Genomic DNA, 13846 nt, shown 5'->3' with positions numbered 1-13846 from the left:
TCTGATGTGGAGATCCCTGATCTTTAGTCACAAATAATAGCAACTCCATGGAGCGCAGGACAGAAGAGCAAAGCGGCTTCAGAAACAGGGTTGGGAAGGGGGAAAGGGGGCTTAGTCATCTTCTAGGGTGGAAAGGAGAAAGGAAAGGACAGGTTGGCCAATTATTATGAGGTGCAGAGTGGACATGGCAGGTGTAGCAAGCAGAGAAGCAGACCCCCTCATGTTTGAAAATATTTTTGTAAGTGGCTTTGAGTCTAGTTAGAAAAAGGTGTCTGAGAAATAGGATGATGATGATGATTGCAAGAATATATTATCTCTCGCAGCACTCTTGGACAATCCCCTGCAGCCCCCCTGGGGAAACAGATGCTCTCTTGATCCTATAACAAATGCGTCGGGGAGGCTGATGGCCCAATTGGCCATGGAAAACGATCTGTGCATCGCGAATGGTAACATCACTCCCATGTCCTCGCAGCAGTTAACGTGCATCACTTCCCGGGGAACCAGTGTTGTCGACTACATTTTATTGACGCCGGAGCTATTCTCAATCTCTACAAAAATGGAAGTGGCTGAATATTTTGGTGGTGACCACCTTCCATTGACTCTATTGTTAAACCTAATAGAGCCATTTTCAGCCCCCTCAAACTATAGTTTCACGGCACAAAGCCACCCTGTATACAAAACAAAGAAATGGACAAGCCTCAGTTCCTCTCTTGCCCTGGACATACAAAAATCATTTGATATGTATGTAGTTCCTTCTGACCCAATTCTGCCCGCTGACCAATATCGGAAATTAATTGATGCTTTCTGAACAACTTACACAACCACCACCTCGCCTACCCACCAACGCCTCTTCTCTGAATCACCTTGGTTTGACAAGGAATGTAAAGCCCTAAGAAGGCGAATTAGGAAAATTGTCAGAATCATCAAATTTTCCAACGACCCCCAAACCCATGCAAAGTTCAGAGATATTAAAAGGACATACAGAAACATGATTCATTGTAAGAAACAGCAGCACATCCTTGAGGCTTGGTCCACTCTTCGTTTGGCTGTAGAGAGGCATGACTCCCGCTCCTTCTGGCGCTTAGTTAGACCTTCGACACCACTCAATTCAGCTACCCAGATTTCCGCTGATGAATGGATTGCCTACTATTCAACCAGTTTCGCTTCTCCAAATCATCTTACGGATCTCCTTCACCCCCCGTCAGACTTCTGTTCCTGTTCTCTTAGTCCCACTTCTTCAATAAACTTTACCCCAACTCGCATCTTCAACATCATAATGTCCATGCGAAGGAATAAGGCCCCCGGCCCAGACATGGTCCCGTTGGACCTTTTCCTGACTGATCCTCTTTGGTGGAGCGAACAGCTGACTCCTGTATTCACCGCTATCTCCTCCGCCCTAGACATCCCCGACTCCTGGAGAGAAGCTATAATAGTTCCGATCTTCAAAGGCGGCCAGCCAAACATCCCTAGGAACTATCGCCCCATCAGTTTATTATCTATCCCGGGGAAAATATTTGCCGCTGTTTTACTGAAAGAACTTCTTTCATGGGTCCAGGAGAGGAACATTCTACCGTTAGAACAGATTGGCTTCCGAAAGTCAGCATCAACCATGGACCACTGTCTAACTCTTTATCACCTTGCCAGTAAATACTCCGCACCAAGGCAAGGCCACCTATTTGCCGCTTTCATGGACCTGGAGGCCGCCTTTGATTCCATTCCTAGGCAGAGATTATGGTCCAAACTTGCACATCTGGGAATTGATCCGCACCTCCTCTCCCTAATTATTTCCCTTTATTCAAACACCACAGCTTGCGTCCGAAGTGGTCCCAACGGCTCCCTTACCACTCCATTCCCAACGGCCAAGGGCGTCTGACAAGGTTGTCTCTTGGCCCCTTTACTGTTTAATCTCTATCTTCATGATGCAATTTCCCCTTTGAAACTAGCAACTAAGTATCCTCCTCACTTAGCAGGTCACCCCGTTGCCTCCCTTTTCTATGCAGATGATGCCGTCATCTTATCCAGAACAGCTGCGGACCTGGCAAATGCAGTTAATGCATTTATTGCCTATTGTAAGGCGGAAGCTCTTAATATTAATTATAAAAAATCGAAAGTCCTTCACTTCACTCGTTCCCGCAAACTCAAGCTGGAGCCGCTTAAGATCACAGGTGGCTACTTAGAAAAGGTAAAAGCCTTTAAATATCTAGGCTTAATATTCACTTATAATCTCTCCTGGACCACCCATCTACAATCTGCCTTTCTCGCCGCAACCACGACTTCCAATGCCATTGTCCGATTTTACCACCAGAAGGGCGGCAAACACCTTCCAGCAGCAATTCAAATATTCAATGCCAAAGTTGTTCCTAAATTATTATATGGCTGTGAAGTATGGACTACAGCAATATCAGGTAACTTGGATCGCCCACTTCATATGTTCCTGAGATCTCTTTCCGGTGTCCTGAGATGCGTCTCAGGTGCAGCCCTACGACTTGAGTTCGCCCAGCCCTCAATTGTAAAACGAGCATGGAGTCGAGCCATTTCCTATAGCTCCCATCTACTAGCATCGGATGCTCGAATTAGAGGTGGTTTTTCCAATCTGATCCTAAGAGATATTCATAATTCCCCTTGGAAAACTACAATTAACCTCAAACTCCGCTCTCTTTCCAATCTGAATTGCAAAACTGTTCTTAAATTAGAGTGTATCAGTCCGGCGGCCCTACCTTCAATTAAAAAGAAGCTATAGCAACTTGACTTCTCTAACACAGCTGCCGATGCAAGAGGGCCGTGTTCAGGCCTAGCCCTAGCTATTCCTCCCCCTGAAGGGATCCCTCTATACTGCTTCACAATTTCTTCGGAGGCTAAGCGAAGGGCCTTTACCTGTGCCCGTCTCAACTGTTTTCCTACAGCAATTCTGTCGGGTCGTTATTCCAGAGTCCCCATCGTAAACACAACATGCACCTGTAATGACACGGCTCTGGAGACTATGGAACATGTAATGTTCTTCTGTCCCAACTGGACAGATGAAAGATCTCGGTTTTTAACTCCTCTCATGAACAAGCTTCATCTCCCAATCCAGCCTTGGATAGTGTCCCTTTTTTTGCAGGATTCTGATTGTTGGATTACCGAGATGACAGCTAACTTCCTGCTCAGTGTGATGAAGAGGAAAGCGGCACTAACTTCTTTTTAACACCACAGCTGCAGTCGTTACGCTGCACAATCGAACGAAGTTCCAAGTAGCTTTATTGTACAAGGTCAATGGAGCTAGGACAAATCTGAGGAGCTGAAGGACCCCTTTAACGATCCTCCTCTACCCTCAGCAGTTTTTTGTCTTTTTGTTTTTGTATTATCGGTCACTCGATGTTTTAAATCTCTTGTCGCTTCTGTTATCTCTTTTTCTTTCTTTCTTTCTTTCTTTCTTTCTTTCTTTCTTTCTTTCTTTCTTCCCTGTAAGTATTTGCCCAGGACGATATCTACCTTTACCTCCCCACCCCCATTTTATGTTGTTATTTCTATGTATATCATGCTATGGCCACACGGCTAATGCAATAAAATCTATTGATTGCAAGAATGAGAAAAAGGACAAGAGAGCATGTGAAGATTGCCCTTCCTTCAAGTAAGCAAAGAGTCCATCATTTCACCTTTGAAATCTCCTTGCCCTGCATGTCCCACTCAACCTCTTCAATCAGTGGACTTGAATTTTCTTTTTCTTTTTTTGGAAGAACTGTTTGAAGCTATTACTACTAACAGTGCTATTTCCTGAGGGGGGGGATGCAGCGGTAACGCATACCCCTAAACATTTTGTGAATCTAAGTTTGGCCAGATTGAGGAGCAATATTTCAATATGAGTAGGAAAATGAGAGTAACCCTAAACATTTTTTAGGGGGGAAAGCATGGGCTACTACTAAGAATAATCATTCTGGGAGGTGAGCATGTGAAAAGTGCCCTTTCTTCAGGTAACCGCAAGGGTCCAGCAATGCGATGGGGACAGGTGAGGGGTGAGTCATTTACCTGAGGGATACATCCCCCTAGCACTGCCTATGTGGGGCATTGCATCCTCCTCATAAATGTTTCATTTGATTCAAGGTATCTCGCTCTGAAACATGAATACAGCACATTTGAATGTTTGTGATTTTACTTCTGTGGAAACTGCTATGACTGACCGAATGCAGGAATGCCTTTCCAGAGGCACGTGATTTTGGCAACGTTCTCGTCCACGTCAGCCTAAGTCACAACGTCCCAAAGAAATTAAAATTATGCAATCTACTTCTCCCTCCCAGCCCTCTCTTGGCAAGCTTTGGGGCTCCATTTGGCTTAAAAGCTGGCTTTGCCTGGCTTTGCCACCACAATTCATCCTGAGCCATGAAGATCCTTCACCTGTGCTTGGCAGTTCTCTCTTTGCTGCTCCTGGCTTCCCCAGGTAAGGGATGGAGAGGAAGAAGACAGAGGGACACCTGCCAGTCATTTGTGGGGTGGAAGAGGGAGAGGAGTACAGTGGCTGTTCTGTGGGCTTGCAAAGGAAGCTCACTTTTCTTGCTAGAGACATTGCTTTAATGGTAAATTTTGCATAAAAATGTATATATCAGACAAAATTGCCTACAAAGGTGCATCTATTAGGGGATATATGCCCTGTGTTGCTGAATTTCCCCCATTACGCTCATAATTGCTATACAATTTCCCCTGTTATAACCTATATTTTCATGCTATTGTCATGAAATTACACTTTTTCATGTACATTTTTTAAACACGTTACTCGGAGGGAGACTGCCTTTCAGAGGACGGCTGTGCTTTGATGTTCACATGTTGACTTCATTATGGCAGAGTAATATAAGGAAAAGGGGACGTGAGTGGCCCTGTGGTTTAAACTACTGAGCCTCTTGGGCTTGCTGATCAGAAGGTTGGTGGTTTGAATCCCCACGACGGGGTGAGCTCCCATTGCTCGGTCCCTGGTCCTGCCAACCTAGCAATTCGAAAGCACATCAAAGTGCAAGTAGATAAATAGGTACCGCTCCGGTGGGAAGGTAAACAGCGTTTCGGTGTGCTGCTCTGTTTCGCCTGAAGCAGCTTAGTCATGCTGGCCACGTGACCCGGAAGCTGTCTGTGTTCAAACGCCGGCTCCCAGAGTTGTCTGCAACTGGAATTAACTGTCAAAACAGTCCTTTACCTTTTTATTAATATATGGAAAATGGCATCGCATGTAAAACTGGTGAGGAAAAACAAAAGCAGCCTCTTCTTTTCTCAGTTTGGTTAGATTTTATGCAATTCTATGCAAATTTATGGAATACGTTTTAGAAAATAAAATTTTGATTTGTCTTTTCCACAGGTCTGCCAATAAATTTGGGGTATAAAGTTTCTAATTAGTGGGAAATGTTTCTTGATGTAGTATACAGCCTTTTATTCTGGGTAGTCCTTGGGGCTCTGATGGCTTCAGTTCCAGGCTTTAGTTTCTCTATAACGTATAAGCCATGTGTGCCTCACTTCTTGCTGTCGTGTTTCGTAGACTGACACCCTCCACTCATGAGCAAATATCTGGATAAGCAAATTGACCATTTCTTCTTGTGAATGTAGCAAGGGTGGTAAACACCAGTGGCCAGTGGCAAGGGGTGGGGTGGGGGGTAGGAGTTGGGATGCCACGGCACCCAGAGCGTCACAGAGCCACTCCTGTTCAAAGGGCTGTGGTGTTGTTCCTCTCTTTCATTCTATTGTGAATTAACTTCCTTCTCCCCACTTATGTTTGTTTCTCTCTTTGCACAGGATCTGCACAGGACCAGGAAATTCAGAATAGGCTTCAATGCTATAGAGCCAAGGCTATTTGCTTCCCTCTACCTTGTCCCAATAATAAAACGATTGGAATGTGTAGTCCTTTTCATTTCTGTTGCAAAAGGTAATTTCAGCTTACCAAAAGAGAATTACACCTCCTACCCCTCTCCCGTTACCCTCTGGATTGATCATTTTAAGTACCCAATGCAGAGTCCCCTAAACTGATCATCCTTTGCCTGCAAGCACAAGTGCTCCATTGCAAAAATAAAAATAAAAATACCTATGCCGGAATCAGCCAAGGGTGGCACATCCCATTTTGCCGCTTGATGCAAAATGCTAATTGCTGCTTTGCCATTCTGCCAGCACGGCTCCTAAGCCCATCTACCTGCTCCTCCTGCCATGGCCTGATCTGCCGCTGACACACACCATACCCTGTTGATTGCAGGCACAGAAGCGGCACTACCATTGTTACCCATTTTAAGCAAGATGGTGCTGAGTTCTTTCACCATAGGCAGAACCAGCGGGGCAGGAGGGGCACCAATGGGTTTATTGTCTGAGGGGCTTCTGCCACCAGAAGCAGGGTCCTCACCTGCCTCATGGCTGGTCCAGCTGTCTTTGGCCCCTTTGCCCTGTGAGCTTATGCCAGTTCTCCTTTGCCAAATCCCTAAACCACACCAGATGGGCACATTTAATTTGTTGTGCAGCTTCATCCATTGTTTATCTCAGTGCCTAAGGGATGTCTATTCTGCAGCTTTAACAGATGCTGGGCTCTTACTCTGTGTGGTGTCCTGCCCTCCACCATTTAAGATTACCTCAGTATCACATCCCGTACATTCCATGCAAATCTCCCACTTTCAATTCCAAGCAGATTCATTATTATTTTATCTTTTAAGGAAAGAACCTGAGGCAGTAGACTTTTGTCTTGGGTGCATACAGAGAAATTAGCAACTGGACTGAATGAACCCAAGGGTGCCAGTTCTCCCGTGTTTCTCAAAACACTCTCACAAAATGGGGTGCAAGCTTCTTGTTTCCCCAGAACTCTTCCTCAGGGTCACAAAGACAACAAATCCCTGCTGTGCATAACATCCAGTCTGCAGGAGAATATTGGAGACCTTGCAAGCTCGCTCACTATTCCGTGACATATTTAATTGTACCTAGAAAAGAAAGTCCCCCAGCGGTAAGGATGTCTCAGAGACTGCATTCAATTCTCATCGAAAGGGGAATCTATGTAATTCATAGTTTCTGGAAATGAAAAACTGAAACAGACCTATCCCTACCCAATGGTTTATTATCATGAAAACTTTCTTGTGGTCCAACATGCCTTGCTTTCTATTTTTGTGTCTCAAACATGGTCACTTTGCTATGAAACTGAGTTAACTGTTGTCTTTTTGTTGCTGGTTTCTATGTTTTAGACTGGGGGAGTGATAGATGCCTTTGAAAAGTGGAAGATGCTCCCTCTCTTTGAGAGCTGCTGGATCCCGCTTCATCCCCAGCTAGGGACTTCTTCTCCAAAGCATCCAGATTGAAAAAAGCAACATTTTCAAGGCTTACCTGAGCTTGTGCCTTGCAATAAAAGCAGATCCAAAAGCCTTTTCCCTCTGTTTTTCATTTCTAAGCATGAGTGTTCTTGCTAGTGAAGCCAAAAGGGCACCTTACGTCCATGAGAAGGAGGTGTCAGCAAGCATGGTTTGTGGAGAGGCCCAAAACGTCATAAGAAAGGAAGACTAAAAGGGGATGAGGATCTCTCTATACAGTCTAGCGAGTAGGACTGGGCCACAATGTGGAAAATGAAGAGTGGTAAAATATGGAGGGTGGAATGAGAGGGAGAAGAAGAATTTTCCTTTTAAATAGGAACCAATCTGAGTTGTACTCTTTGAAAAAGTATGCCAGTTGAAATTTAGTCATCCTTCCAAATTCACAGGTCTCTGAATTTTGGGGTTATTGAACTGACCAGACCAGATCTGGAAGTTTCCTCTTATAGATTCTAGGCCCCCCCAGCTAAAGGATTACAGGATGGGAAGTAGCCCAGGCTTTTACAGAAATTAGCCCCACAAAGCCCACTCATTACAGTATATTGGGCATAATTGCATGCACATGTGCCTACCTGGAAGAATTCTTCATCCTAGGATCCCATGGCTTCCAGTTGGGTGAGATAAGAGAAGGCACATCCATTCCTCTCTATGGCAACAGAGCTCACTCTTTTAAGATGTGAATGGTGGGTACTTAGCTGAATGGCTATATACCTCCAGACATAATTTTATTGGAGTGGTGCCTTTCCATAGTTCATACCATGCTTGAGGTGGCTTGCAAGATGGAAAATAATAATGATTACAACATAAGAATTTAGTCTTAAATCATTCAAAAACACACAAACTGAACAAATTAGACATAATTTATAGGATCCGAAATAAAGATACTAAAAGGTTTGCTTCTGGAGATCTGCAGACATCCTGACTACATGTAAGATGGGTGGGGTGTAAATACAGTGGTGTAGCCTTATTTGACTTTACTGATTGGTGGGCTCTGCGTTGCTCCCGGACAGGAGGAAGGAAGTCAAATGACACCGAGGGTTGGTTCAGAGAAAGAGTTCTTTATTTCTGCTCTCCGGAAAAGCAGAAAGGCACTTGCGTGGTCAGTCCACAGCAAGTCCAAAGAAATGAGAAATTTCATGCAGTATATATATCCTCCAGGCACCCTCTCCCTCCTTCCCCAGGAATCCAACCACGTCAGCCTATACACGCAGGTTGACATCACATATGTTCCTGCTCCGGTATTTTTAACCATAAAAGGGTATTCCTTCCTGTACTTCTGACCATAAAAGGGTATTTCTGTTCTTATACTCTTAACTTGGAGCAAGAGGTCACCAACTCCAAGAACACACTCTGGCACTGTTCCCGGACTGGGTCTGTGCATCGTTGTGGTCTTTGTGGGCAGGATGTAAGATAAGGCCCAGAGTGTCATCCCTGTTCCACTTTGGAATGGACAAGGCCATCCGTCATTACCAGCCTTCATAGACTGATAAGGGAGAGAACTTTGAGCACTTGTTTATACAGCTGGGTTTTGGCTCAAGAGCTCAAGTTAAAGCATTTTAGCTAAGGAAAAATAGGGATTTTGGTGCAGTTTCAAACTGCCTGCACAGTCAGTTTTGGGTTTGGGAAACCCATTCCTTCAGTGGTACCTCTAGTTACAAACTTAATTCGTTCTGGCGATCCATTCTTAACCTGAAACTGTTCTTTTTTTAAAAAAAGATATTTATTAAGATTTTCCACCATAATACAATAAAAAATCAAAATAGGAAAAAACACACAAAAGAAAAAAGTTTAAAAACACATAGAGTTCACAATCCTTATTTTCTATAACATATTTCCCTGACTTCCCCACACCTCCCCCTCTTGCATTCCAGTTCAAATTGTTGGTTCGACAAGTTCTTATCCCTATTTTTAAACCTTTTTATATTTAGTTCATTTAAAGAAGCCAATTTTGCCTTATAAACTTCATATTTATACATCATTGCTTATTCTTTAAACCTTTTTCTAAGGTCGGCCTAAGTTCCCTTCCACGATTTCCCCAATTTTCATACAAATATCCAAACAAAACAAAACAAAACAAAAACACAGGTTAAATTATACACCCTTTGGATTCCCAGACTCCACCCCCCCTTTCCCGGTTTCAATCCCGAACAAACGTCCATCAGCAATCTACTATCAGCCTGGAGATCTCACGTCCAAGGCTCTTAATTCTCTCTCGATTCCTCTCTGCCGGGTTTTTTTATAGTCCTTGGTATTAAACACCAAATCTCGGAGAAGCTCTAGCCCAATAAGGCCCATGTTTCTTCCAGCCAGACCTCCATATTTAAAAGTGGAGCCTGAATCTTGTTTCTTACTCCTTTCAAGTCCAAATGTCCCCAAAGCTCCACCTTCCACCTTAATCAATTTTGTAATCCTTAGGTCTTCAGATCTCCACATGAGGAGATCCCTCCATTCTTCAGTTTCCAATTCAAACCAGATTTTCTCCATCAAGTTCTTATTTTCCTTTGTAACCATCATGTCAGGCCTCTGGCCCTCCTTTGTCTTCGGCAACATTACAGCTCCTCCTTCCTTTTCCTCAGGAACAACATATATCTCTTTCTCCTCACTCTCAAATCTCTCAAGTTTCTCTTCTTGTCCAGCTGCATAAGCCTCCTGAGTCAAATCCTTATCAAATTCAATGAATTTGTTTACTGTTAAGTCCAGAGTTGCAACATTTGTAGCCAAAACATCAACTTGGCCTTGTAGCTTTCCCAAGAGAACAAAGACTCTGTCCAACTTAGCTTGAATTTTCCCTCCTTCAGCCATTCTTGTAATGTCCCAAAAACCCCCCAGAGGGATTTTGGTTACTTAGTATTCCTTCCAGTTCAAATCCAAAAATCAAATTAGTTTGTATCAGTTCTTCCTTATTTTCAACAAAGTATAATCAAATTGTAACAGATATAGCCAGCAGAAGCAGTAGAAACAAAGTTCTCTTTTTCCGTCTTGACAGCTAATTTGACAGCTGTCAAATTCTTCGATACCTTTTCAACAGGCTCTCTCGCGGATCACTCCCGGGTTCGAGGGAGGGTGGCACCTCATCCCAAAATTAGCTCTTATCCTCCAGTACAATTACTTGAAGTGCCAAATCGTGAAGTTAATGTCTTTTGCCCGATAAAAAGAAAGGATTCTCTCGACCTTAGTTAGCAGGTCCTTGTTTTAGGTTGTTTACAGGACGGGGAGACGGACTTCCTGTTTACGCCTTCCCCGATCGTGCCTAATTCAAAAAAGATTTTCTTTGCAAATCCAAATTCCGTACTACTCACAAGTTGTTGTTTTAAAGTCCAATTCACAAGAAGAAGTCAGCGCTCTCCGGCCATGGCAGCGCGGCTTCACTCCGCAGGAGAAGCAGTCGACTCTCAGCACCGCGCCACTCACCCCGTCCCCCGTTCCGTAGCCTTTAAAAAGGCTCCTTCGCGGGTCGGGGGGGGCGCTAATGGTGCCCGCCGAGTCACCAAGTTCACAGGCTTCACCGCCTGTGATTTCTAAGGGTCCCCGCGTCGCCGCGGCGGCAAGACCCAACGCGTATGAAGCCGATTCCCTCCGGAGCTCGGAGGGAATCCGCCATTAGCTGATGGCGCTAACCCGGAAGTCGAAACTGTTCTTAACTAGAGGTGTGCTTTCGCTAATGGGGCCTCTTGCTGCCGCTGCGCTGCCGGCACACAATTTCCATTCTCATCCCGGGGCAAAGTTCTCAACTCGTGGTAACTCTTCCAGGTTAGCGAAGTTTGTAACCAGAAATGTTTCTAACCTGAGGCGTTTGTAACTGGAGGTACCACTGTAGTAAAATTATTATTCATAATAAAACAGGATGTCCCTATTTTCATGGAAGGAATTTGGGAGGATTTCTAGAGAACAGCAAGGGACCCTATATGGAGAAAGCAATGGGGAGACTCCATCTGTTTCTCTTCTTCCAAGAATCACAACTATAATTCAGTGTCCCCAACTCTTCCCCCTTGTGTCCTGCCCTGAAGGCCACAGCCTGCTGGCCTCTCTTGCCCATCTGTGCTCTGGCTGGCCTGTTTCTCCTTTGATCTCCTAGCGTAGAGTTTGGAGGTGACTTCTAATCCTAAAGTCCAAGAGAGAGAAGTGTGAGGAGGAGCAGGAAGATGTAAAACAGGGTGAAAGCTAAGATGTATCAGCCTAAACAACAAAGAGATTCAGAGGTCCGCTGAGAGTGGAGGAACCACACCACTCTAAGGGTGAATCTACACACAGGGGGAGAAATGTCGGGAAATCTACTGTTGAGAAGTGGAACTGTTATTTTTTCAACTCTGAAGCACATTTTTTCAACCTCTGAAGCACATCTTTCATATGATGTATATGCTGTTCTTGATTCTCTGAATAAATCAAAATGTTATCAAAACAGTCCACCAGGACTCTGAGTATGTAGCTGATGAAATCTTAGAACGTTGCTGCTCCTGACTGAAATGTTATCTCCCTCTCTCCCCCTGCCTTCTCTTGGCAACCTTTGGGGCTCCATTTGGCTTAAAAGCTGCCATTCAGCTTTGCCACGTCAACTCATCCTGAACCATGAAGATCCTTCATCTATGCTTGGCAGTTCTCTCTTTGCTGCTCCTGGCTTCCCCAGGATTTTTAGGAAGTTGTTAGTCTGCACCAGGCCTCCTATTGTGAAGACCCAGTTTTCTGAGTTCATGTTCTGGGAGTTGTGCATTAGGGGCAGTACAGGATTCCTTTTGGTGTACTGACCTCCCCGCTGCACCAAGGATTCCCTGCCTGAGCTGCTTCCTGGAGACACCTAGTTTGGTTGTCCTAGGGGATTTTAACATCCAGATCTGCCGCAGTCATGTTTCAGAACGAAATAGCTTGGATCAAATGAAAATTTTATGAGGAGGATACAATGCCCAGGGGATTTATCCCTCAGGTAAATAACTCACGCTTCACCTGTTCCCACCAGATTGCTGGATCCTTGCAGTTACCTGAAGGAAGAGCATTTTCACAGGCTCATATCCCAAAATTATTATTAGTTGTAGTCATAATAGCATCAAACAGTTCTTCAAAAAAAAATCCAAGTCGACCAATTGAGGAGGTTGAGTGGGCACATGCAGGGCAAGGAGATTTCAAAGGTGAATTGATGGACTCTTCAGCTTACTTGAAGGAAGCGCAATTTTCACATGTCTCCTCCTTCTCCTCTTCCTAACTCACCACCACCATATCTCTCAGACACCTTTTTCAAACAGGACTCAAGACAACTTAAAAAATAATTCAAAACTGGAGGGGCTCTTCTTCTCTGCTTCCTCCACCTGCCATTTCCCACTCTGCACCCCATAATAATAATAATAATAATATCTTTATTGTCATTGCCCCCTCTCAGGGACAACGAAATTACTCGACTGCTCCATAAAAACACTAATTAAAACAATACAGTATAGTACAGCAAGGAAGATTAGATGACTTTCAAAGTCCAGGCTTCCCATTCAGGGCTGAGATCGCTCTGGAGAAGAAGCTGTTCTTAAGACGGCTCGTTCTTGTCTTCATCGTCCTGTATCTCCGTCCCGACGGCAGGAGCTCGAAGAGACAGTGACCAGGATGCGATGGATCTTTTACTATGTCCAGTGCCTTCCTATGGCACCTTGTGGCATAAATCTGCTCTAAGGTGGAGAGTGGGCAGCCAACAATGCTCTCTGCTGCCTTAACAACTCTGCACAACCCCATCCTGTCCTGGGTAGTACAGCTTCCGTACCACACACATAAGCCATAAGTGAGCACGCTCTCAATGGCACAGTGATAGAAGGCAAGCAGCAGTTTCTGTGGAAGATGGTTTTTCCTTAGAATTCTCAAAAAGTACAGTCTCTGCTGCGCCTTCTTCACAAGCCCCCTTGTGTTGACACTCCAGGACAGATCCTCTTGTAATTCAATGCCCAAAAATCTGAACGTTGTTACCCTCTCCACACAGACCCCATCAATCAAAAGTGGCTGGATATTGCTCTTCTGTCTCCTGAAGTCCACCACAAGCTCCTTTGTCTTCCTTGTATTTATGAGCAAGTTGTTAGCTCTGCACCACTCTGTCAGCCGCTCCACCTCATCTCTATAGTGCGTTTCACCCTCCCTTTCAGGGATGAGCCCAATCACGGTTGTGTCATCTGCAAATTTGACAACCCTATTACTAGGGTGAGCAGCGACACAATCGTACGTGTAGAGAATATAAAGGAGCGGACTGAGTACGCATCCCTGTGGTGTTCCTATGTTAGTCTTAAGCATTTTAGAGGTATAAGGGCCCAACCGAACCCTCTGGGAGCGGTCTGACAAAAAGTCCAATATCCACCCACAAAGTGATAACGGAAGCCCCAGATCTTCCAGTTTAGACATCAGACGCTGTGGTAGAATGGTATTAAATGCCGAGCTGAAATCTAAGAAAGCAGTCTGGCATAACCCCCCCGCTGCTCCAAATGTGCAAGGACGGCATGGAGGGCAATCGCCACAGCGTCCTCTGTCGATCTTTTCGTTTTATAAGCAAATTGGAATGTGTCCAGTCCCTCTGGTAGGCAGGCAATGACATGATTTCG

General features: G+C 44.7%; 1 long non-coding RNA gene across 1 annotated transcript; it reads left to right on the top strand.

Annotated features, from left to right (window-relative positions):
• The first annotated feature begins 5832 nt into the window (after positions 1 to 5832).
• On the top strand, positions 5833 to 7344 carry LOC128411429 (uncharacterized). The gene is made up of 2 exons (XR_008329809.1): positions 5833 to 5878; positions 7167 to 7344. It is a non-coding gene; the product is annotated as an uncharacterized LOC128411429 (long non-coding RNA).
• Positions 7345 to 13846: the final 6502 nt, after the last annotated feature.

Source organism: Podarcis raffonei, chromosome 3, assembly GCF_027172205.1.
Source record: "Podarcis raffonei isolate rPodRaf1 chromosome 3, rPodRaf1.pri, whole genome shotgun sequence".
Taxonomy (NCBI): Eukaryota; Metazoa; Chordata; class Lepidosauria; order Squamata; family Lacertidae; genus Podarcis; species Podarcis raffonei.
Note: the sequence above shows the minus strand (reverse complement) of the source record. Positions and strands in the feature narration are given on the sequence as shown.